Source organism: Sitophilus oryzae, unplaced genomic scaffold (assembly GCF_002938485.1).
Source record: "Sitophilus oryzae breed Bouriz unplaced genomic scaffold, Soryzae_2.0 scaffold_864_pilon_pilon, whole genome shotgun sequence".
NCBI classification, from domain to species: domain Eukaryota; kingdom Metazoa; phylum Arthropoda; class Insecta; order Coleoptera; family Curculionidae; genus Sitophilus; species Sitophilus oryzae.
The window spans coordinates 1,563,104-1,587,056 of NW_022147488.1; the positions used below are offsets into that span (position 1 = coordinate 1,563,104).

General features: G+C 30.5%; 1 protein-coding gene and 2 long non-coding RNA genes across 3 annotated transcripts in view; 1 reads left to right on the plus strand and 2 right to left on the minus strand.

Moving 5' to 3' along the window:
- LOC115890425 (gamma-aminobutyric acid type B receptor subunit 1) overlaps positions 1-23,953 on the plus strand; it is a 635,424-nt gene that overhangs the window by 472,278 nt on the left and 139,193 nt on the right. The gene's annotated exons all lie outside the window — the stretch shown is intronic.
- On the minus strand, positions 1,306-7,842 carry LOC115890426. Its single transcript, XR_004051636.1, has 4 exons — positions 7,613-7,842; positions 4,860-5,291; positions 3,642-4,081; positions 1,306-1,477 (listed from the first exon to the last, which is right to left on the minus strand). It is a non-coding gene; the product is annotated as an uncharacterized LOC115890426 (long non-coding RNA).
- Positions 9,240-23,637, minus strand: LOC115890427. The gene is made up of 3 exons (XR_004051637.1): positions 23,528-23,637; positions 9,729-10,431; positions 9,240-9,373 (listed from the first exon to the last, which is right to left on the minus strand). It is a non-coding gene; the product is annotated as an uncharacterized LOC115890427 (long non-coding RNA).

Consider the following 23,953-nt stretch of genomic DNA (forward strand, 5'->3'; position numbering starts at 1 on the left):
GTGGTCATTACACATTATACATACGACACATAAGATACATACGATACATAAGATACATAAAATGCATAAGATACATAAGATACATGAGATACATAAGATACATAAGGTACATAAGATCCATAAGATACATAAGATACATAAGATACATGAGATACATGAGATACATAAAATACATGAGACATAAGATACATGAGATACATAAGACACACGAGATACATAAGACACACGAGATACGTAAGATACATGAGATACATAAGATACGCGAGATACATAAGATACATGAGATACATAAGATACATAAGATACATAAGATACATAAGATACATAAGATACATAAGATACATAAGATACATAAGATACATAAGATACATAAGATACATAAGATACATAAGATACATGAGATACATAAGATACATAAGATACATAAGATACATAAGATACATAAGATACATAAGATACATAAGATACATAAGATACATAAGATACATAAGATACATGAGATACACGAGATACATAAGATACATAAAATACATAAGATACATAAGATACATAAGATACATAAGATACATAAGATACATAAGATACATAAGATACATAAGATACATAAGATACATAAGATACATAAGATACATAAGATACATAAGATACATAAGATACATAAGATACATAAGATACATAAGATACATAAGATACATAAGATACATAAGATACATAAGATACATAAGATACATAAGATACATAAGATACATAAGATACATAAGATACATAAGATACATAAGATACATAAGATACATAAGATACATAAGATACATAAGATACATAAGATACATAAGATACATGAGATACATAAGATACATAAGATACATAAGATACATAAGATACATAAGATACATAAGATACATAAGATACATAAGATACATAAGATACATAAGATACATAAGATACATAAGATACATAAGATACATAAGATACATAAGATACATAAGATACATAAGATACATAAGATACATAAGATACATAAGATACATAAGATACATAAGATACATAAGGTACATAAGATACATAAGATACATAAGATACATAAGATACATAAGATACATAAGATACATAAGATACATAAGATACATAAGATACATAAGATACATAAGGTACATAAGGTACATAAGGTACATAAGGTACATAAGGTAGATAAGATACATAAGATACATAAGATACATAAGATACATAAGATACGTAAGATACGTAAGATACATAAAATACATAAAATATATAAAATACATAAAATACCTAAAAATACATGCAATACATAAAAATAAAAATCATAACATAAAAGCTTTTAAAAAAATAGAACAAACAATGTTTAAGACTTAAGAAACAATGATAGTTAAAATGAGAAGAGGCTTACTAAAAATAATTGTACCTGTACTCACACTTTCTAGTTTTCAAGGTTCTTGTTGTTATTATTCTGGTTGTAGTCCTAAAAATAATAAAGCAAAGAAAAGGTTAATAATTACATATATTATATACTATATTTATGATCAGTTTGAATTTCTAGTGTTTTTGTAATTTGTATTTTTTTTTCCTTTTGTATGTTTATTTATGAATTATCGTTTCACCAAGTTTATATATAATATCCTTGTTTATATATTCTTTAAGTTGACCAACCGGCTCGACAAAATCTGCTGCCAGCTGGAGGACAAATCGTGAACCTTTCGGGGCGGAATCAAAAATATCGATTATTCTCGTTATTTTCCTCAGAGTAATGTAATAATATACCCTCCTAAAAATTATTTATATCACAATTATGCAAACTCAGGGATCGGAAGAGGTGGACCAGTTGCATGGGCCCCCTCGAAGAGGCGGTACGGGAGAACATTTTCTAAAATAACTTAAGTATATGGGGTAGTGATATTATGAAGTTTTAGTTTGAGTAATGTAAATCGTAAAGAACCATTTAATAATATATTCTATGTTTTCATGTTATAAATCATAACAGAGTAAGAATACCATGCTAACTAAGTGAAATTAGCCAAGAAAGAAAAGAATTGGCTATAACTATAACTCTGTATCTAACTGTAATTTTTTGAAAAAAACATATATACCTATATCGCCGAAAAGCTTAAAATTGGCGATTTTTATGAAGTCATGGCCAACTATGGTAAAAAATTACAGGCTTTAGAAAAAATCAAAAAACACAAACTCATGAGGTATGTGATTATCTACAACTTTTTGTCTAAAATAGATTATAATGGAATTAGGTACAAGTTTTAAAATAGCCAAAATTTGTTTTTTTTTTCGAAATATCTAGTAGGCGATAAACTTTTTCAAAAATCCGAAAGGCGCATATTTATGACCCCACAAAACTGCAATTCTTTCCCCATTAACCGACTCTCTATCTCCAGTAGTTTCCAAGATACCCATCGTAGGAAACTCACCCTGTATAGTATTTTGAAACTATTATTATTATTTGATTAGTTTAATTTGATTAATAAGGCTAGATTAATTTAATTTCAAATAAATTTGATCAGATTTTTTTTCCTATATTCTGCTACCAGAAAACCAAGATTATATGATAACGCACTTTTCAACGAAGTTGAAGAAAGATATAATGTATCTATCACAATACTTAATAGAACTACTACAATTATTACAAGAAAAACAAAAAGAAGAAATACCCAAATACCCCTTCACCTACTACTCAACTACAACATAAACGAATATAATCTCTTAAAAACACTACACAACTACTTATTCTTGTATTCTACACTGAACAAATTATCAAACAAAAAGAAAAAATAACAAAATTATCCCTTCACCTACTACTTAACTACAAAATAAACTATAAAAACACTACAAAACTATTTGTGGTAGACTACACTAACATGCTACGCTAAACACCATAATTAAACTTAATAAATTAATCTAATTTTACACTACAACTACAAAGAAATAAGAACATTTTCTAAAACTAGAAGAAACAGAACTTCCATACGTGCAACCAGGAAAATAGGTCAAGGGGAAAAAGAATATAAAATACTTTAAAATGTGCATTCAGAAAGAAAAAAAATACCTCGAAAATTATCTAAACAAACATTTTTTTTCTTATCAGTGAGAAGCATCGGCCTTGTCGGCCTTGAAGAATTTGTCGGGTATTTACAATGGTCGAATTGTATAATTGCCAGCTTTTATAGCATATCTAATAGACAAAAAGCATCTGGTCGATTAGTAACCAATTGGCACAGTCTGAAAATTATCGATTTTTATTTTCTCTGTTTTTATTGGTAGCTTCAAAATTCAGAGTAACAAAAAATATTTTTCTGTAGGGAAACCGGTCCTGCCATCTAGTAGTCTTAGTCCATAAACGTCTTAGGTTGATCTACTTTAAAAATATATATACAAGGATAATATCATTGTAATCGAGAATCGAAAACAGTGGTAAAAAGTTTTTTAAATGTATCCTTCTGCTACGGTGAGCTCGGTTCGAATACCGCAGTTAAGCTACATTAGACGGTATGGGTATATTGACGGATAAACATCTAGAAAACTTCATTGACAATAACTTAAATTATTTTACCCTTTTACATTAATTTGTCAAATAAAAACGCTAGAAGAAATACTTAAAAGAGTAATAAAATGCTTACTTTAGATGACGTGATGCCACCAAGTGGCCTTGAACTGCAGGTTTTAACTTGGGTGGCCCCTCGCTATTGTTCCCTCTGCCGGTAATTATTTTTAGGTGTTTTGCTTTAGGTGACCTCCGTCTAAGAATGCTAATGTTAGTGTCCAAAAAATTATCTACCGATTTTAAAGCCTCTTTGACGTAGAGGAAGTGAAGGTCGATTGTATGCACAGGGTCTTTCAATCCCTGTGCATTCTCTTTCAGGAATGCTTCGGCTGCTCTACTATTGGCCATTTCGGTGTAAACAATCTGTTTGGCTGCTAAAGTTGAATAAAACCTGCCGATGTTAGTTTCGCCGCGTTGAAAGTACTGTCGAGATTTTGTGTGCAAACTCGTACATTTTTGGCAGTACTTTTTCGCTTCTTGGCGGTAGCCGTTACCCGAAAAGGCCTCCCCTTCGAGCTTTAAAAAATAAATACAGTGTCAGTAAGAAAGTAAGCATCATTTTTTTTATTATCAGAACAGATGAAATTACGTATCGCAGTTAAACTTTTGTTTATTTAAAAAATTATGAGATTATATAAGAGTTTCTTGCCTTGAATTGCTAACATAGAAATTAATTCCACGCTGTGTTCGTCATAATGTGGATCAACCTGCTCTCACTACCGGTTTCGGGGCCCTACTCCATTATCAGGTGAGCTTGGGTAGATCCACAAAATGACAACCGCAGCGCAGAGTAGTTAATTCCGACTTGTCGGAAAGTATCGGTTAGATATTAAGTCCCGAACGGGAGATAGCGGCCTGTGTGCAATGGTATCTACAACTTATACTGCATGAAATTTGTTTCCTATTTTATAATTTGGCTTGCCTGAAAAAAAGCCTTTTACCATCCTTTTACTATCGATAGTTGCGCCTCGGTGGTACAAAAGTACTACCATTGCATGAAGGCCGCTATCTTCCGTTCGGGACTTAATATCTAACCGATACTTTCCGACAAGTCGGAATTAACTACTTTGCGCTGTGGTTGTCATTTTGTGGATCTACCCAAGCTCACCTGATGATTGAGTAGGGCTCCGAAACCGGTAGTGAAAGCAGGTTGATCCACATTATGACAGACACAGCGTGGAATTAAATTTCTATATCAACAGTTAAGTGGCAAGAATTCTTATATAATTTTATTAACTTAAAATATTATACTCTTTTACTTAAAAAATACTTAAAATAAAAATAAAATGCTTACGGTAGATGGCGTTTCCTGAAGTGACCTTGAACCGCAGGTTTTAGCCTTGGTTTGCCAGAATTGTTATTCCCCCAGCCAGTGATTATCTTCAAATCTGTACTTTTTAACGCACAGTGTCTTAGAAGGATAATGTTTTTGTCCAAGAAATCGTCTAACGAAGGCAGCGCTTCTTTAACATACAAGAAGTGCAGATCCAGCGTATTGAAATCTTGTACTCTCTTTGAATTCTCTTTCAAAATTTCTGTAGCTGCTCTACTCTTGGCCCGTTGATAGTAAATAGTTTGAATGCCCGCCAAACCAGAAAAAAATAGGGATCTCGGTGTTGCCACGTTTAAAGTATTGTCGAGCTTGTTTGCATAAGCTAATATGTTTCTGGAGGTACTTTTGGGCTTCTTGGCGGTAGCCGTTGCCGGAACAGGCCTCTCCTTCAGGCTGTAAAAATAAATAAATACTGTGTAAGTTCCGTGTGGCCAACTAAGAATGAACGCCGGCTGTATCTAAGAAACTACTTATTGTATTACTTTGGGAAAAAAAAATTCTAATAAGTAAATCGCTGGAAATTATTTTCAAGTTTGAAAAATGTGCACTAGTGGGCGTTTCTCTGATAGCCAATCAGAAAACAGGGATTTTCTCAAAAATTCACCTGCATGAACAGGTATTTTAAATATTGTTGTAATCATCGAGAAATTTGTATTTCTTTTGATATACTGGGTGCGTTTCAATACCGGCTCACCTCTATAACTTCTTTTTTTTTAGTTAAAAAAAACGAGATTTGGTATGTTAGTATATGACATAAATTAGGATTGTTTTCGGTCACTTCCGGTTTCAACGGAAATGACCACAACTTTTGATTGTTAAATGGCACCCCCGGTAGTTTTTTACTTTATTTGATAGAAAATGTCACTCTGAATAGAATGACATATCATATGTCAACTTTTGACATTTTCGCATATGGTTTATTTGAAATTAAATCTTGCGGTTCGTAACGAAAATTTGACTTGAAATACCAAGTGTGTGGTATCAAATTATTCGTAATAAAATGCTTTTTCTAAATATGCTAATGAGCCACACTCGTTCCATTTGAAAAAATTGAGATATGATTAAAAATACGATTAGAGCATTTTCTAATTGGCCAGGACAAGACACTAAAAACATTAGACGATCGAATCTATTTTTCCAAGGCTCCTTGATGAAGAATTAGTATTTTTAACGTAGCCATAGCACCCTAGATTGAAGTTTAAAATACAATTTTTTATTAAGCGAGAATGTCAAATGTTGACATATGATATGTCATTCTATTCAGAATGTCATTTTCTATCGAATAAAGAAAAAAATACCGAGGGTGCCATTTAAAAATCAAAAGTTGTAGTCATTTCCGGTGAAACCGGAAGTGACCAAAAACAATTGGATACACCAATCAATCCTAATTTATGTCATATACTAACATACCAAATCTCGTCTATTTATCTGAAAAAATATAGAAGTTATAGGGGAGAGCCACTTTTGAGACGCACCCGGTAGAGTGTTTTGCTCTATATAAAAAAGTGGTGGGGGAAGGTTAAACTTGCTTTTATTAAAATAAGAATAACTCTGGTTTGGGTTAGCTGATTTATACAAACTATGGCTCGTTTAAAAGAGCCTTTCTTCCTTAACGATCTCCAGTATAAATTTTGTTGCCATAATTTTTTTCGTGGTAGCTAGAGGGCGCTGTTTAACATGATAACAGATATTGCGCTTTTGTATAAAAAAATTAAAATAAGAGGCTATATGTCTCTTTGCACAGTTAAATAGAGCACAAAATTTCCAAAATATCAGCGCAAACCGCAACTTGCTATATTCTCTTGGACCGGAGATATTACGAGAACAAGTCATGTTAGGCTTAGTGCTCTATTTATCTGTGCAAATATGCAAAAAATAACCTACTGTGCAAAAAAATAACCTACTATTTAAATTTTTTATGCAAAAGCGCAATATCTGTTATGATGTCAAACAGCACCCTCTAGCTACCACGAAAAAAATTATGAAAACAAAATTTATACTGGAGATGATGAAGGAAGAAGAGCTCTTTTAAACGATCCCTAGTTTGTTTAAATCGGCTAACCCAAACCAGAGTTATCCTTGTTTAAATAAAAGCAAGTTTAACCTTCCCCCACCACTTTATTTTATGAGATAGAGCAAAACACTCTATACCAAAAAAAATTCTCGATGATTACAATAATAATATTTAAAATACCTGTTCACCTGCATATCTTTGAGAAAAACCCTGTTTTCTGAATGGCTATTAGAGAAACGCCGTCTAGAAACGACATTTTTGGAACTTGAAAATAATTTCCAGCGATTTCTCTTGGTCGATTTACTTATTAGAATTTTTTTCCCAGAGTTATACGATAAGTAGTTTCTGAGATACAGCCGGCGTCCATTCTTAGTTGGCCACCCGGTACGCATCAATTTTTTTTATTATCAGAACTAATGAAATTACGTATCGCAATTAAGTTTTTGTTTATCTAATAAAAAATGATGAGTAGATATGTGTTGCAAACTTTTCTGCAACACTCTAAAAGAATATATTAGTTTTAAAAAATATTAATTATAAAATAAACCTACATTATGCAGTGTTAATTTCTATTTATTTTTACGTTATTAAATTTCAATAAAATTCAAAAGTAATTAGTTAATTCGGTACCTAGAAAACTAAAATAGTTTTTTCTAACAAAACATTTTATAATACGATCATAAAAAATATGTTAACTTACTTTAATAAAATTGCAGTTCTCAAGTGGTTCCATCAATTCGCCTCTGACATCACCTTCATCGGTATTTATCAACAATATATCTACTATCCTTATAAATAATATTATTGTGACCACTTCCTCCTTAATGGCAGCAATGCTTTTCTGGATTTCATCCAGCATAACCGACACCAACTTATGTTTATAAGTTGTGTGTCGGCGCTGGATATCTGGATATCTTCCAGAGAAGTGCAATTACCAGCGCATAAAATACATAAAATACATAAAATACATAAAATACATAAAATACATAAAATACATAAAATACATAAAATACATAAAATACATAAAATACATAAAATACATAAAATACATAAAATACATAAAATACATAAAATACATAAATACATAAAATACATAAAATACATAAAATACATAAAATACATAAAATACATAAAATACATAAAATACATAAAATACATAAAATACATAAAATACATAAAATACATAAAATACATAAAATACATAAAATACATAAAATACATAAAATACATAAAATACATAAAAATACATAAAATACATAAAAAATACATAGAATACATAGAATACATAGAATACATAGAATACATAGAATACATAGAATACATAGAATACATAGAATACATAGAATACATAGAATACATAGAATACATAGAATACATAGAATACATAGAATACATAGAATACATAGAATACATAGAATACATAGAATACATAGAATACATAGAATACATAGAATACATAGAATACATAGAATACATAGAATACATAGAATACATAGAATACATAGAATACATAGAATACATAGAATACATAGAATACATAAAATACATAAAATACATAAAATACATAAAATACATAAAAATACATAAAATACATAAAATACATAAAATACATAAAATACATAAAATACATAAAATACATAAAATACATAAAATACATAAAATACATAAGATACATAAGATACATAAAATACATAAAATACATAAAATACATAAAATACATAAAATACATAAAATACATAAAATACATAAAATACATAAAATACATAAAATACATAAAATACATAAAATACATAAAATACATAAAATACATAAAATACATAGAATACATAGAATACATAGAATACATAGAATACATAGAATACATAGAATACATAGAATACATAGAATACATAGAATACATAGAATACATAGAATACATAGAATACATAGAATACATAGAATACATAGAATACATAGAATACATAGAATACATAGAATACATAGAATACATAGAATACATAGAATACATAGAATACATAGAATACATAGAATACATAGAATACATAGAATACATAGAATACATAAAATACATAAAATACATAAAATACATAAAATACATAAAATACATAAAATACATAAAATACATAAAATACATAAAATACATAAAATACATAAAATACATAAAATACATAAAATACATAAAATACATAAAATACATAAAATACATAAAATACATAAAATACATAAAATACATAAAATACATAAAATACATAAAATACATAAAATACATAAAATACATAAAATACATGGGTTTCCCATTTTTGGTTAGAATGCTTCAGCTGCTTTACTATTAGCCTTTTCGGAGTAAAAAGTTTGTTTAGCTTTTTTGTTTGTATCGCCACGTTGGAAGTGTTGGATTTTTTGTTCGGTACTTTTTCGTTTCTTGGCGGTAGCCGTTACCCGAAAAGGCCTCCCCTTTGCGCTGTAAAAAATAAATACAGTGTCAGTAAGAACGTACCTTAAGCATCATTTTTTATTATCAGAACAGGTGAAATTACGTATCGCAGTTAAATTTTTGTTTATCTAAAAAATTATGAGTAGATATGTTTTGGAGACTTTTCTGCAACACTGTAGAAATTTTATAAAAAAATTATATTCGTATTAAAAAATATTAATTATAAAATAAACCTACATTATGCAGTGTTAATTTCTATTTATTTTTGCGTTATTAAATTTCAATACAATTCAAAAGTAATTAGTTAATTCGTTAAATAGAAAACTAAAATAGTTTCTAACAAAACATACCTAAAACGTTCATAAAAAATATGTTAACTTACTTCAATAAAATTGCAGTTCTCAAGTGCTTCCATCAATTCGCCTCTGACATCACCTTCATCGGTATTGATCAACAATATATCTACTATACCCTTATATATATATATATTATTCTGACCAGATGACAACTCCTCCAGAACATCCTGAACAACTGATGGAAAATTTTGAAACAATTTTTCCCTTTTCGACTTTGAAGCTATTTTGTCAGAATTTAAGGCCAAAAACAAAAAGTGTTTCTTTGGAGTGTTTATGATGACGTTCTCCGTATCGTTGTTGTTTTATTTTACGAATGTTATAAGAGTAGTGATCGTCACCAATTGTAATTTTACTCTTGAGAAAACTCTTTAACTCTAAAGAGTCTGGAGAAAGATGTTTCTGCTTTTTCGTTCTTCTCGTTCCAATTTCAATCTTAATTGACGAACTACTATCACTTAGAGGAGTTTCTTCTCTAGCTTCTTCGTTATTTTGTGAACTAGCTGATAAATCTTCGTCTTCGGTACCAACACGAGTTTCTTTGGTTTCAATCATACCATCATCGTCATCTATAACTGGACGAAGTATTTCTATTTCAACTACAGGGTACTCATTTTTGATATCGATTGTTTTTATTTCGAGAATTTTTCAGATTGGTAGGCGAGCCTCCTCTATAAAATCCAGCACGATAGTTTTTAGTTATCTTGAATAGTTGTTTAAACGAAGCGATAACTGAAATAAAGTAAAGAATTGATATTTAGTAAAGTAGTAGTAGTAGTAGTTTAAGTAGAATTGATATTTGTATTTAAAAAAATATGCTAACATCCACAATACAACTAAACAATTTTTACCTACAGCCCCATCTACCACTCCAAAGATGGTAAATTGAATTTCTGTGTGTGAACAGCTTTAAAACAGTTGTTTTATATAAAAAAAGGTTAGAAGTTAGCGTTAACTTCCTGTTTAAATGGAAATGGCTGACAATGTGCTTATTTTAAGTAGAACCGCATATATGTATATTTAAGAGTCTATTACGCTGAACTGTTCGGGTCTATTACGCTGAACTGTTCTCAGATGTCGGGTAAAGCGGGTGTGTGGCCGATGGAAATATACAGGGTGTCCCGGGAATAAGTGGAAGTATTTTAAGGGGTGGTAGATCTCGATAAAAGAAACATATTTTCTCTGTATCGTTTTTCAAATAAGTTCAAAATAACGGGCTTATTTTACTTTGAAAATTTCAAAAAAAAAAATTTTGCTAAAATTTTAAGAACCACTGGATCTTTTCTGGATTTTCTTTCTTGTAAATTTAATCTAATACCTATGTTTCCATTTTATCAAGAAATTACGTTTTTTAACTAAAAAAAATTTAAAAAAATTTCGATTTTTCAAAATTTTTTTTCGCAAAAAAACCTCATACACGTGTTTCGGGGGTTGAACTATACTACCAGTTAAAATATTTGCACTTATTTCTGGGACACCCTGTATAGGGCGTTTCAAAAAACATGTGCCAACTCTCATGGGGATATTCCTTACATAAAAATAAGATTTATTTTTCATATCAGCATAAGTCCGATTCTGCTTTGTTTCGTAGCAACAGGGTGTTAAAGTTTTAATAATTTTTCTATTTATTATACATTTCTTCCAAGAACTTTTAGCGTTTCGAATGAAATTTTGAGGGTAAAAGTTACTATAAATGCGACATATTTTAAAGCGAAAAAAGTGTCCACGTATTCACCAGGGACGCGCATATGGGTTATCATTGTAATATTTTTCTAAAAAAAGCATGTACGCCACTGATTTTTTTTTTCTCTTGTTAGCGAAATAGTATAAGTAGTTTAATGCCGATTAAAAGTTGTTTCTTGATATTTTATCGATTTCGGCTTCCTTCGGAAAACGCAATTTTACGAGCAATTTTATTAATTTGCCTTTATCAAACCACGTCTAATCACAACATTTAAAAATTTTTAATATCCTTAACATGCGAAAGTTTTAAATAAGTACTCATTGATTCCTCATCAAAAAATATGAAAAAAAGTTCCTATAAACATGGGTATGGAAATCCATAGTTTTAGAGTTACAGGATGTTAAAATTTTTTAAAATTAGTTTTTTGTAATTATCTTAGATCCAATTATTTTTATTTGAAATTGCTGTAGGTTGGAATAATAGTAATAATAACTAATAGTAATAATATTTAATAATAAATTAGGTAAAATATATAATTTATTAATTTTATTTTTATTAATTGTGATTAATAAAATTGCGTTTATTTCATCAAGGAGGCCAAATTCGACAAAACATCAAGAGATAAGTTTTACTTGGCATTAAACGGCCTACACGATTCTGATATCAAAAGAAAAAAGTCAGTGGCGCACATGATTTTTTTTAAATATTACAGTGATAACCCATATGCACGTTCCTGATGAATTTATCGACACTTTTTAGCATTAAAATATGTAGCACGTATAACAATTTTTATCCTCAAAATTTCATACGAATCACTAAAAGTACTTGGAAGGAAATTATAATAAATCGAAAGATTATTAAAACAACACCCTGTAGCTGCGAAACAAAGCAGAATCGGACCTATGTGTATGTTTATATAAAAAATAAATCTTATTTTTTTCGTGAGGAATCTCCCCACGAGAGATGGCACATGTTTTTTAAAACCACCTGTATATTATATTTCAGAAATCTGCCTAAGGCTTAGCCCGATCATGTCGTGTTAAGCCACACCCAAAATTCACACCCAACACACGTGCTTTGATTAAGACTTGATTAAGGTTTGCAGAGCGAGCAATTTGTTACAAAACCATATAAATTATACAGGGTGGTCCGAACTATATACCGGAAACTTCGGCAGCATATTCTGCAGATAAAAATAAGTAAAAATGTTCGTATAGATGTATGTCCAAAAATGCTTAGTTTTGGAGATGCAGGGTGTAGAAGTTTCATTTTTATTTCGATTTTTTCCAAATAATTTCTGCAGTAACGTCAATATTTGGATTAAAATTGGTGTCTGGGAGTTTTTTGACATGATAAATTTGATTTTGATGTCAATATGACTCCTACTATAATAAACGCCACGAATGTTTGGGAGTGATTCATCGCTTGATTAAGTTAGAATCGACACGCGCGCTATCATTTTTACATTAAAAACGTAAATTTTTAACGCAGACGTAGGTTTTTAATGGCCCGGTCTAATCATCTGCCTGCGCTCCTCCTACTTATTCTCAAATGTTAGCGTGATTGACAAAGACGATACTATATCGCGTTTCTTTGATTGATTCGTTTTTGTGCGTCAGTCCATTGGTGTGCTTGCAGTGCGACCAATGGGGCATTCCATTTCATATTTATAACCAAATATATGTTGTGATAAGACTTTGACAGTTAAAACAACAGATTATGTATTGATTATTATATGACTTGAAACACCACGGCACTGGAATTAAGTTTTATGTGACCTTGAACAGATTAGTTCACATGGTAGCGACCGAAGAATCACTTCCAAACATTCGTGGCGTTTACTATAGTAAAGTGCGCCACCTACATATTTTTTAACTAGTTTGAAGAGTAATAACTTTTCGTCCGTAGGGGAAAGGGGGGCACTTTCGGCATGTTTAGCTTTGGGCAACAAATTTGGCAAAACAGTAAAAAATTAGAAAAAACTAATAGGAAGTGATGGAAGTGTTGTCTATTACGAATTTGTTTTAAGTAAAGTGTAAATATCAAAATTTTAAGATTATAATTTTTTTGATATTTAGCTGAATGTACTGGGTGCAGGTGGGGCAGCACTGGTGGGGCAGTTTCGGCTATGTGGTGGGGAACATTCGGCATTGTTTCATATTTGTCTAAAGCATAACAAAATAAAAAAAAATAACGTTACAAATATTTTAATATTCGGAAAGAACATCAAAATTCAAAATAGACTTAAAACACAAGATTATTAAGGATAAGTGATAATAATATTTCTACTAAAATTAGCTGAATAAAACTTCTTAAATTCTATAATAAACTTCAAAATAAAGATAAAACATAAGGTTGTTAAGGATAAATGATAATAATATCGCTACTAAAACTAGCTGAACAAAACATCTTTTGTTCTTAGTCACTAAATAAATAATTAATGCATAGTTAAACCCCCGAAAACTAACATTAAACTTCTGGAAATTCGCAACTCTTGAAGTAGGTACCTTGCATAATAGGAGGGGGTAAAAGGGCAACAATATCTTTTTTTCTATCAAGGCGATGTCTTCAGCATAAGGAAACACAAAATTATTTGATGTCCCCTTTCCCAATATAATAAATATCAGACTTCAAAACCACGAATTTCACGAGCACAAAATTGCCATTAACAATATCATCCTTCTCGGATATTTCTAATAGCAGAATGTTACCCACCTTTCATAGCCGAATGTTACCCACCCGACCAAAATAAGGTTTTGAACACGAAAAAATTGTAAACAGAGGTTTTGAGGTTATAATTTTGTTAGAAATCAAAAGCGAGATTTCTCCACTAACATATGACCTATAAACCAATCGATCAATCGAACAAAAAATGCACAACTTATAAGGGAAAATACAGGGCAAAAAAATCTAACCTTGTCGCTTGTAAAACCAATTTTTTTCACAAAATATTTTCTATCACCTATACACCATCAATGTTCAACTGCCGAATGGACACTTATGATAAGTGACAGATTACGAGCAAAACTGGCGCTAAATTGAAAACAGTTTATGAAATAATTGGAGTAGCCGAATGTTCCCGATGGCCGAAAGTGCCCCCCTTTCCCCTACCTGTATAAAACTACATTTACGACGCTTTTTACGTAAAAAAGGTCTCCTGGTAAAAATCGCTACGAGTAATGGTTTTCGAGATATTTGGAATCGAAATTATCAATACCTGTCATCACTGACATAAATTAAACATGTTGACTAAATAGTTATTAGATTGAGATCATAAATTTGAAATGTTTTTGTACCAAAAGTTCAACAAAAACTGTTTTGTCATCATTTTTTCGCAGAAAAAATATGAATAATTTAAAAAAATAAAAATTTCCCAAATTTATTATTTAAGTGAAATAACTATCTACTCAACGTGTGTTTATTTTTCGTTAATAATGGCATGGTATTGACTATTTCCATTCTAAATATCTTGAGAACGGTTGCTCGTAGCGATTTTTATAAAGAGATATTTCTTACGTAAAAAATCACAGAGATGTATATTTTTTCCCTCAGTAGTTTTATGCAGGTACGGACAAAAAGTTATTACGCTTCAAAACAGTTAAAATACATGTAGGTGGCGCCCTCTACCAGTAGGAGTCATATTGACATCAAAATCAAATTTCTCACGTCAAAAAACTCCCAGAAACCAATTTTCATCTAAATATTGACGTTACTTCAGAAATTATTTGGAAAAAATCGAAATAAAAATGAAATTTTTACACCCTGTATCTCCGAAACTAAGCATTTTAGGACATACATTTATACGAACTTTTTTACCTATTTTTATCTGCAGAATATGCTGCCGAAGTTTTTGGAATACAATTCGGACCACCCTGTATTTTGTTGATGTTTGACCCTCAAAATCTTAAGAATTAAGAAGTTGTCTAAAAATGTGCCACAATACGGATATAGTATAATCCTTTATCTTTAATTTCCTTCTTCATTTGTGTAAAAATACCTAGCCAGTTTTACATAAAAAGTTAAATGCCGAACGCTTATTTTACTACTTTTTCGGATTAGCGAAATGGACTCTTAATGCTTTTTGGACTCTACAAGTCCAAGTAGTATTTTCACGACTTGCGACCACATGTTTACTAAACACAACGTTGGATTAGTTACAAAAAATAGTTAGCTCCGTATCTTGGGTATTAAAATAAATGTAAACGTTGTTGTAACGTTGTGCCGACGTTGAACTGGTACTATAACAAAGTAAAAGCTACTGCGACGTCGAATAAACGTTGTCTTGTAACCTTTTTTGCTTAAGTGATCTTTAGGTGATTCGGACAACGTAGTTACAATGTTGGGCAATAAAGAGTTTTCCGACGTCACTTTCACGACCTATTCCAAGATTATGCAAACGTCGTCTGTTTTACTAATTCCAACGTTGATGAACGATTTCCTTATTCTTACGTTGATAGGACGTCGAGCCACTACCATTTTGCAACTGTATTGAACCATAACCTTAAATCTTAAATTTTCACTTCATTGTTCTGTTCAGTCAGACAGTTCAGTGCTGTTTTTGTTTTTATAAAAAAAAACTTAATTAAAATGGGACAAGAAAGGTACATATAAAACTAAATTTAAATATACATCGACTTATTACCGATACTTTATCCACTCCCTCGTTTATTTAGAATATAGAGGGTGGCCCAAGCTAGACTCTAGGATGACTGAATTAGGCAATCATGCGACTAGTATACTACCTGTTAAGGCTGAACTGCGACTTTATTAGTCCAGGTATGCGACTACTCGAACTACTCCATCTTAATTTCTAAAACAACAAAGTGAAAGCCACCATGTTGTTGAATAAGAAAATGTTTCGTTCCTAAAATAGCAATTCCTGCTTTTTGAATACATTAACTTGAAATATTTGACCCTAAACAACACGCGGAAACAATTTTTTCGATTGCGAATTATTATTCTCATTTTACTAAAGAAATTTTTTAAAACTTCTTTAATTTTAAGGCCCATTAGTATTTTTCAAAGTAGAAACAGTACATTTATCAATAAAGATGTTTGCGTTTAACTTTTTTACCGTGGGTAACGAGTTACAGAGTCGGTTAAAGTGTTTCAATAATTATGATCTTCAAACATCCTCCACACTTAAATACTTTTGTTGTGTTTTCCTTTACTGCCATCTGGCATATGTCTAACTAAATCATAAAAATAATATTTTTACTATAATTATCCCAATATAGGATAAAACGCCACTTAGACGCCATATTATTATAGTTTTGAATTTCTGTGAATTAGGATTTTAAACAACGTTGCAGTTTGTACTAAATTAGGCTGCTAGCTAACGTCGGTATCCAACGTCGTTTCGACCCAAAAATTATTCTCCAAACTAGTGCAGACTAGGGTTGGCACGAGGTTGTGCCGACGTTGCGCCCCGACGTTTGGTCGCGTAACACAACGTTGTACCGACGTCCAAATGCTGCTTGGGAGGTGAGTCTTAAGTAAGTGCAAATATTTTTAGGACTGGTAGTTTTTGATATAAGAAATATATTTCCTCTTTACCGTTTTTCAAATAAATCCAAAATAACCGACTTATTTTACTTTGAAAATTTCCAAAAAAATGATTTTTTGTTAATATTTTGAGAACCACCGCAAACTTTTCTGAATTTTCTTTCTTGTAACTTTAATTTACTACCTATGTTGCCATATTATCAATAAATTATTTTTTTTAACTAAAAACTAAAAAAAAATCAAAAAATTCGAAAAGTATTTACCTCATAATCGTTATTCTGGGGCCGAAATGTACGACCCCTAAAATGTTTTGCACTTATTTAACACTCATCCTGTATATAAAATTTTAAACACTTTTTGTGTATAAAATGTTCCATACTTAAGTTTCATGATTTTAACAGTTTATAATTTTCATTTTATGTTAAGAAAATCGAAACTGAAATCGAAAACTGACAAATAACATCTTTTTAATAGACCGACAGTCATTTTCTTATAAACTTACGTTGTATGTCTTTAGAAAAGGTTTTACTCTACTTAAATTTTCATTGTAATTGATTCGGCAACATCAAATAGAATTTCAAAAGCCACTGTGACGACGTTTCTTAAATTAAATATTATTTCTCGACGTAAAGCTATATACAGGATTCATAAAATTGGAGTATTAATTCTATAGGATAATTGATCATATGATAAAGATTCTACTAAAAATGGAGTAAAATTAATGGGCGCTGACATGCCAATTTGAGATAGACTAATAAATAAACTAACAAAGTATTTTTTAAATTCCGGACTTTTTTAAAACATAGGGTGGAAAATCAATTTCTGCAAAATAATACCATCTTATTTTTCTCCGTATAATAGACAGATGTGGACTTAAATCTTTAATTCAGAAAGAGACTAAAAAAGTCAAATTTAGTAAAAAGTCAATATACAGGGTGTCCGGAAATTAATGCAACAAAATTTGGTCATAGATTCTTGAAAAAAAATAGGTGACCCGTATTTTTTATTTTTGGCGAGTGGCCCCTCTTTTCGGATTTAGAGCGCCCTGAATTTTGCCCCTAAAAAGAGTTTTTTTTAATATCTCAGGGCCCTGTTGGACGAAAATCACTAAATTTGGTACACGTTGTTTTACTATAAAATGACATTTTTGATGCTATTAATTTTTTTTTATTTTCATCAGTGGCGTCCCTACGGTATTTAAACTAAATATTATTGAAGAAAAAAATGGTACGCCACTGTTTTTTTTAATTAAAAGTATTTTTGAAATCTACATTAAATTTGGAACAAATTTGATCTCTTGGCTTTTTTTTGGTACGACGTACCGTTTTCGCGCAAAGGAATAAAAAACATTTTCATACATGAATAAATCGCTAAAATTTTACTGTAAATTTATGGCAATTTTTTTTAAAACGGCAAACTTAAGTTTAAAATAATTTTTAATTTTCCGAAATCTTGTTTTTATTATCTAAGTGCGAACCAAAATGCCCAAAAACCTAAAGTGCAGTTTTTTAAATTTTGCTATGAAAATTTTCATTAAAATATTATAGCCGGAGAGCTGGCGACATATTTAGAGAACATATTTTAGACAAGTTAGAATAACAAAAAAATAAAGTTTAATAACTTGTGAACCCAGAATCCTAAGTCTGGCTGGGGGGTTGGGGGTATTTCGCTACTGCGCAACCCATAACATTTGCAAAAAAATAAATCCAAAAAACATTCTTTAGGCAACTTGAAATTTGTTTATTCTTAAGTTTTAGCATCTATTTAACCTAGAAATAAGTGTGCCAGACTTTTTTTTCGGGTTTAAAGTGTAACCAGACCATTCCAAATATGTTTAATTATTATACCTGGAAAACATACTTTAGGCATTCTAAAATTTTAACAGCGCGTTTATTAGATAATATTAAAAAATATGTGTTAATTGCCAGACGAATTCAATGGGATTTAATACTTGCCAGACGCGAATAAAGATTTTAAATGAGCGCGACAAAAAAGTCTTATGAGTATCTATAAGCGCGAGAAAGATAGTTTATTGAGACCCGTCGGCAGCCGATGCGGCTGACGTAACAGTATTTTGGGGTATGTACTTCAAATTTTCATAAAAACAATTTTTTTTCGGTTTCATTTGAATTATTTGCGGGCTTTTAATTCAGAGATTATTTTGTTGGAATTAAGTTACCATGTACAAATATGTATTTATAATATAAATATTGACGTGCATAGTGTAAATAGTTTAGAATAATTACTGTAAATAAATATTTTAGTAACTACTAATTTGGCTACTAACTACTAAATCACAATGGATAAAAAACATTTAAGTTGTGTAGTTCGTAAAAAAGTTACTATGCTGATGTATGCTTACTATACTGACAAAGTTATTGTTTTTGATGAAGGCAGACTACAAAAATGCAAAGAATTTTTAAAAGTGCACTAACAATATGGTTTAAAATTTAAAGAAGTGGTTTTACCAGAAAACGTAGTCCCGACAAAAGGGTACCATCTACAGTGCTAAAAAATAAGTATTCTGGAATTTTATTAAAGTACCTACCATTGTTAATCTTTCTAAATAGATTCAGAAGTAAGTAAAAGTGCTTTACTTTTATGCTTAGGCGTTAAAATGCCTTTTTTATATTGTCAATCAGGTCGTAAAAATTAATAATAATATAATATGTCACAAAAGTATAATAATAATTATACTTTTGTATAATTATACTTTTGTGACGTTTGAAAAAAATATATTTTATATTATGCTAATTTTTAAATAATTATTCGTCTTTCTATTCTTTCAGATACAAAATACTTAAATTAAAAAGTCTTCTTTTTGAAAGGATTTCAATCATACATTTTTATTAAAAAATGTTTTTTTTTATTTATTCAATATTAGTTAGTTTTAAGTTTTTACGACTCCAAAATGCTGTTACGTCAGCCGCATCGGCTGCCGATCGAGTCTCAATAAACTATCTTTCTCGCGCTTATAGATACTCATAATACTTTCTTATCGCGCTCATTTAAAATCTTTATTCGCGTCTGGCAAGTATTAAATCCCATTGAATTCGTCTGGCAATTAACACATATTTTTTAATATCATCTAATAAACACGCTGTAAAAATTTTAGAATGCCTAAAGTATGTTTTCCAGGTATAATAATTAAACATATTTGGAATGGTTACACTTTAAACCCGAAAAAAAGTCTGGCATACTTATTTCTAGGTTAAATAGATGCTAAAATTTAAGAATAAACAAATTTCAAGTTGCCTAAAGAATGTTTTGTGGATTTATTTTTTTGCAAATATTATGGGTTGCGCAGTAGCGAAATACGCCCAACCCTCCAGCCAGACTTAGGATTCTGGGTTCAACAGTTAATAAACTATACATTTTTAGTTATTCTAGCTTGCCTAAAATATGTTCTCTAAATATGTCGTCAGCTCTTAGGCTATTAGCGATTTGGCCATGTATGAAAATGGTTTTTATTTTTTTACGCGAAAACGGTTTGTCGTACGTAAAAAGGTCAAGAGATCAAATTTGTTCCAAATTTAATGTAGATTTAAAAATACATTTTATATAAAAAAAACCCAGTGGCGTACCATTTTTTCTTCAATAATATTTAGTTTAAATACCGTAGGCACGCCAATGACGAAAATAGAAAAAAAGTTAATAGCATCAAAAAATGTAATTTTATGGTAAAACAACGTGTACCAAATTCAGTGATTTTCGTCCAACAGGGCCCTGAAATATTAAAAAAAACTCTTTTTTGGGGCGAAATTCAGGGGGCTGTAAATCCGAAAAGGGGGACCACTGGCCAAAAATAAAAAATACGGGTCACCTATTTTATTTCCAAGAATCTATGACCAAATTTTGTTGCATTAATTTCCGGACACACTGTATAATATTTTAAAAATAACAAAATAGTTGTTACATCATACATATACATTATGCATAATATACAGTGCTTTCATTTTAACTATGAACATAGATATTCATCATTACAATTTGTAAATAATTTCCTTGTCAGTGTCATAATCAACTTTTTATCATGCATTGATTAAATATATTGACAGACAATACAGTTTTCTTATCAAAAAATTAATAGATATGAAATAAATTCAAGATATATTTTTCACTCAAAATTAGTATTTTTGGTCAATTTTTGACCAAGAACTATTTTTAGTTAAACAAAATAAATGATTGTAAAACAAATAACTAATGAGCTACCCTTGTTCCATTTGAAAAAATTGAGATATGATTAAAAAAATGATTTATTTTTTAACCAGCATCTTTTAACCAGCCAGGGACAAGACACGAAAAACAGTAGATAACCAAATCTATTTTTCCAAGGATCCCTGATTAAAAATTAGTGTTTTTAACACAGCCATGGCACTCTAGATTGAAATTTGAAATACATTTTTTTTGTAAGCGAAAATGTCAAAACTTGAGATATTTATGAAATATGTCATTCTATTCAGAGTGTCATTTTCTATCGAATAAAGTACAAATCTATTGAATAAAGTACCGGAAGTGACTAAAAACAATTGAATACGCCAATCAATCCTAATTTATATCATACCGGGTGTTGCATCGTTGAGCGGGACATAGGAATTCCCATGTAAATTTTAATGGGGTCAATTATTGGCTTCCCTAATTATTTTAGAGAATAATTCTATTTAGGTTTATTGAAGAGCACTAAAACCCACATTCAAAAGAATAACTTAGATATTTTTGATTACCCCGTTGACGAGTTATCGCCGATTTCTTTTTAAATATTTCTCCTTTCTTATGGCCCTGTATTTACTTATGAGCACCAGTCAAGATAAAAGATAACTGTCAAATGAAGTTGTCATTTCAGAAATTTATTTATTTAATGCTTTATTATTATTATTAAAAACTCATACCTACATCGAAAATATTAGCCATGAATTACACTACCGAAGAAAAAGTATTGATGATTAAATGGTATTATCAAGGAAATAGTTATCAAAAGGTGTCGGACATGTTTGCTTCTCTGTATCCGAATAGACCGATACCTGGAAAATCTACAATCGCAAGGAATATCCAGAGATTTGAGACCAAAGGTACCCTAATAAATAACTGCAGATGTGAAGCAAGGCAGGAACAAAGAGAAGATGCAAGAAATGATACCGACTTGGAAGTTTTATTGTGCGTGGAAGAGAACGATGGAAAGATCAGCACAAGGAAACTTGAGGATGAAATAGGAATAGATCACACTACAGCGTTTCGAATTTTGAAACGACATAAATACTATTCCTTCAAATATGAAAAGCACCAAGAGCTACGAAATGGGGACGAAATACGGCGGCAGGCGTTTTGTTTTGATATGATGGAAAAAGCAAACACGGATAGGGAATTTTTAAAAAACATATGTTTCACTGACGAATGCAGGTTTACCTTAAATAATGAACCCAATGTTCAAAATTATCGATATTGGAACAAAAAAAACCATCACAGGTTTGTCGAAACATAGACGCAATATCCACAGAAGTTAAATGTTTGGGCAGGGATATTCGGACACAATATTATCGGGGCATTCTTTCTTACGCGAAATTTAAATGCAGAATCTTATTTGGAACTACTCTAAAATCATATTTTACCTGCTTTACATGATGCCGCTAGGGAAAATCAGGAAGTTTGGTACCAAAGGGATGGCTGCCCGGCACATAGTACCCTGGCTGTTCGGGAATATTTAGGCAATAGTTTTAACGGAAACATTATTGGCCTAAATCATACAGTAAATTGGCCAGCAAGGTCTCCTGATATTTCGCCAAATGATTTCTTTCTCTGGGGCCATTTAAAAAACAGGATATACAATATACAAGGATAAAAAATACCCAAATCTAGACGAGTTAAAAAATGCTATTTCTGCCGAATGCAATAGAATTTACTTTACCAACTAGCGAATGAAGAGAAGCTAAGAAGAGAATTTTATGATCGCCTGGGTTATTGTCTAGCAGTCGATGGAGGAATATTTGAACATCTTCTTAAATCCTAAAGTTCTAACAATTTAATAGTACCTAAATTAATAAGTTATTGAATATTGTAATAATACTATAATTAACCTTGTAATTGTTTACTTTATTTTACTTTAATTCATATTAATTTGTATTTATAAATACATCTTTAAGATTTCCGATGTAGGAATGAGTTTTCAATAATAATAAAGCTCTAAATAGGTAAATTTCTGAAATGACAACTTCATTTGACAGTTATCTTTTACCTTGACTGGTGCTCATAAGTAAATACAGAGCCATAAGAAAGGAGAAATATTTAAAAAGAAATCGGCGATAACTCGTAAACGAGCTAATCAAAAATATTTAAAGTTATTCTTTTGAATGTGGGTTTTAGTGCTGTTCAATAAACCTAAATATAATTATTCTCTAAAATAATTAGGGAAGCCAATAATTGACCCCATTAAAATTTACATGGGATTTCCTATGTCCCGTCCGACGATGCAACACCCGGTATACTAATATACCAAATATCGCTTTGTTATCTAAAAAAATAAAAAAGTTACAGGGCTGAGCCACTTTTGAGATGCACCCGGTATATGTTTATAAGTAAAAAATTTAAACAATCGGCCTATTATACATTTCATACACTTTGATTACATAAACTACAAGTACTTACCCATTCTAAACAATAAAATATAGGACACTATTATGTAATAGAAGATAGCACGCTGTCAACTGCAACAACGACTCAGAGACAAGTAACAACTAACGGTCACTGAATCAAGATTGACGCTCTGAAAAATTTCCTTAGAGTAATATATTTGAATATTATATTGTAAAGTAAATGAAATTGTTAGCTTATAAGTATGAATGTTTTTTATATATTAAGGAATTCGGTTTGGTTAGTTTTTATATGTTCTATCTATTTTTATACCGGGTGCGTCTCGAAAGTGGCTCACCCCTATGACTTCTTTATTTGTTCAGATACAAAAATGATATTTGGTCCCAAGTAGCATTTTCACGACTTGCGACCACATGTTTACTAAACACAACGTTGGATTAGTTACAAAAAATAGTTAGCTCCCTACTTTGGGTATTAAAA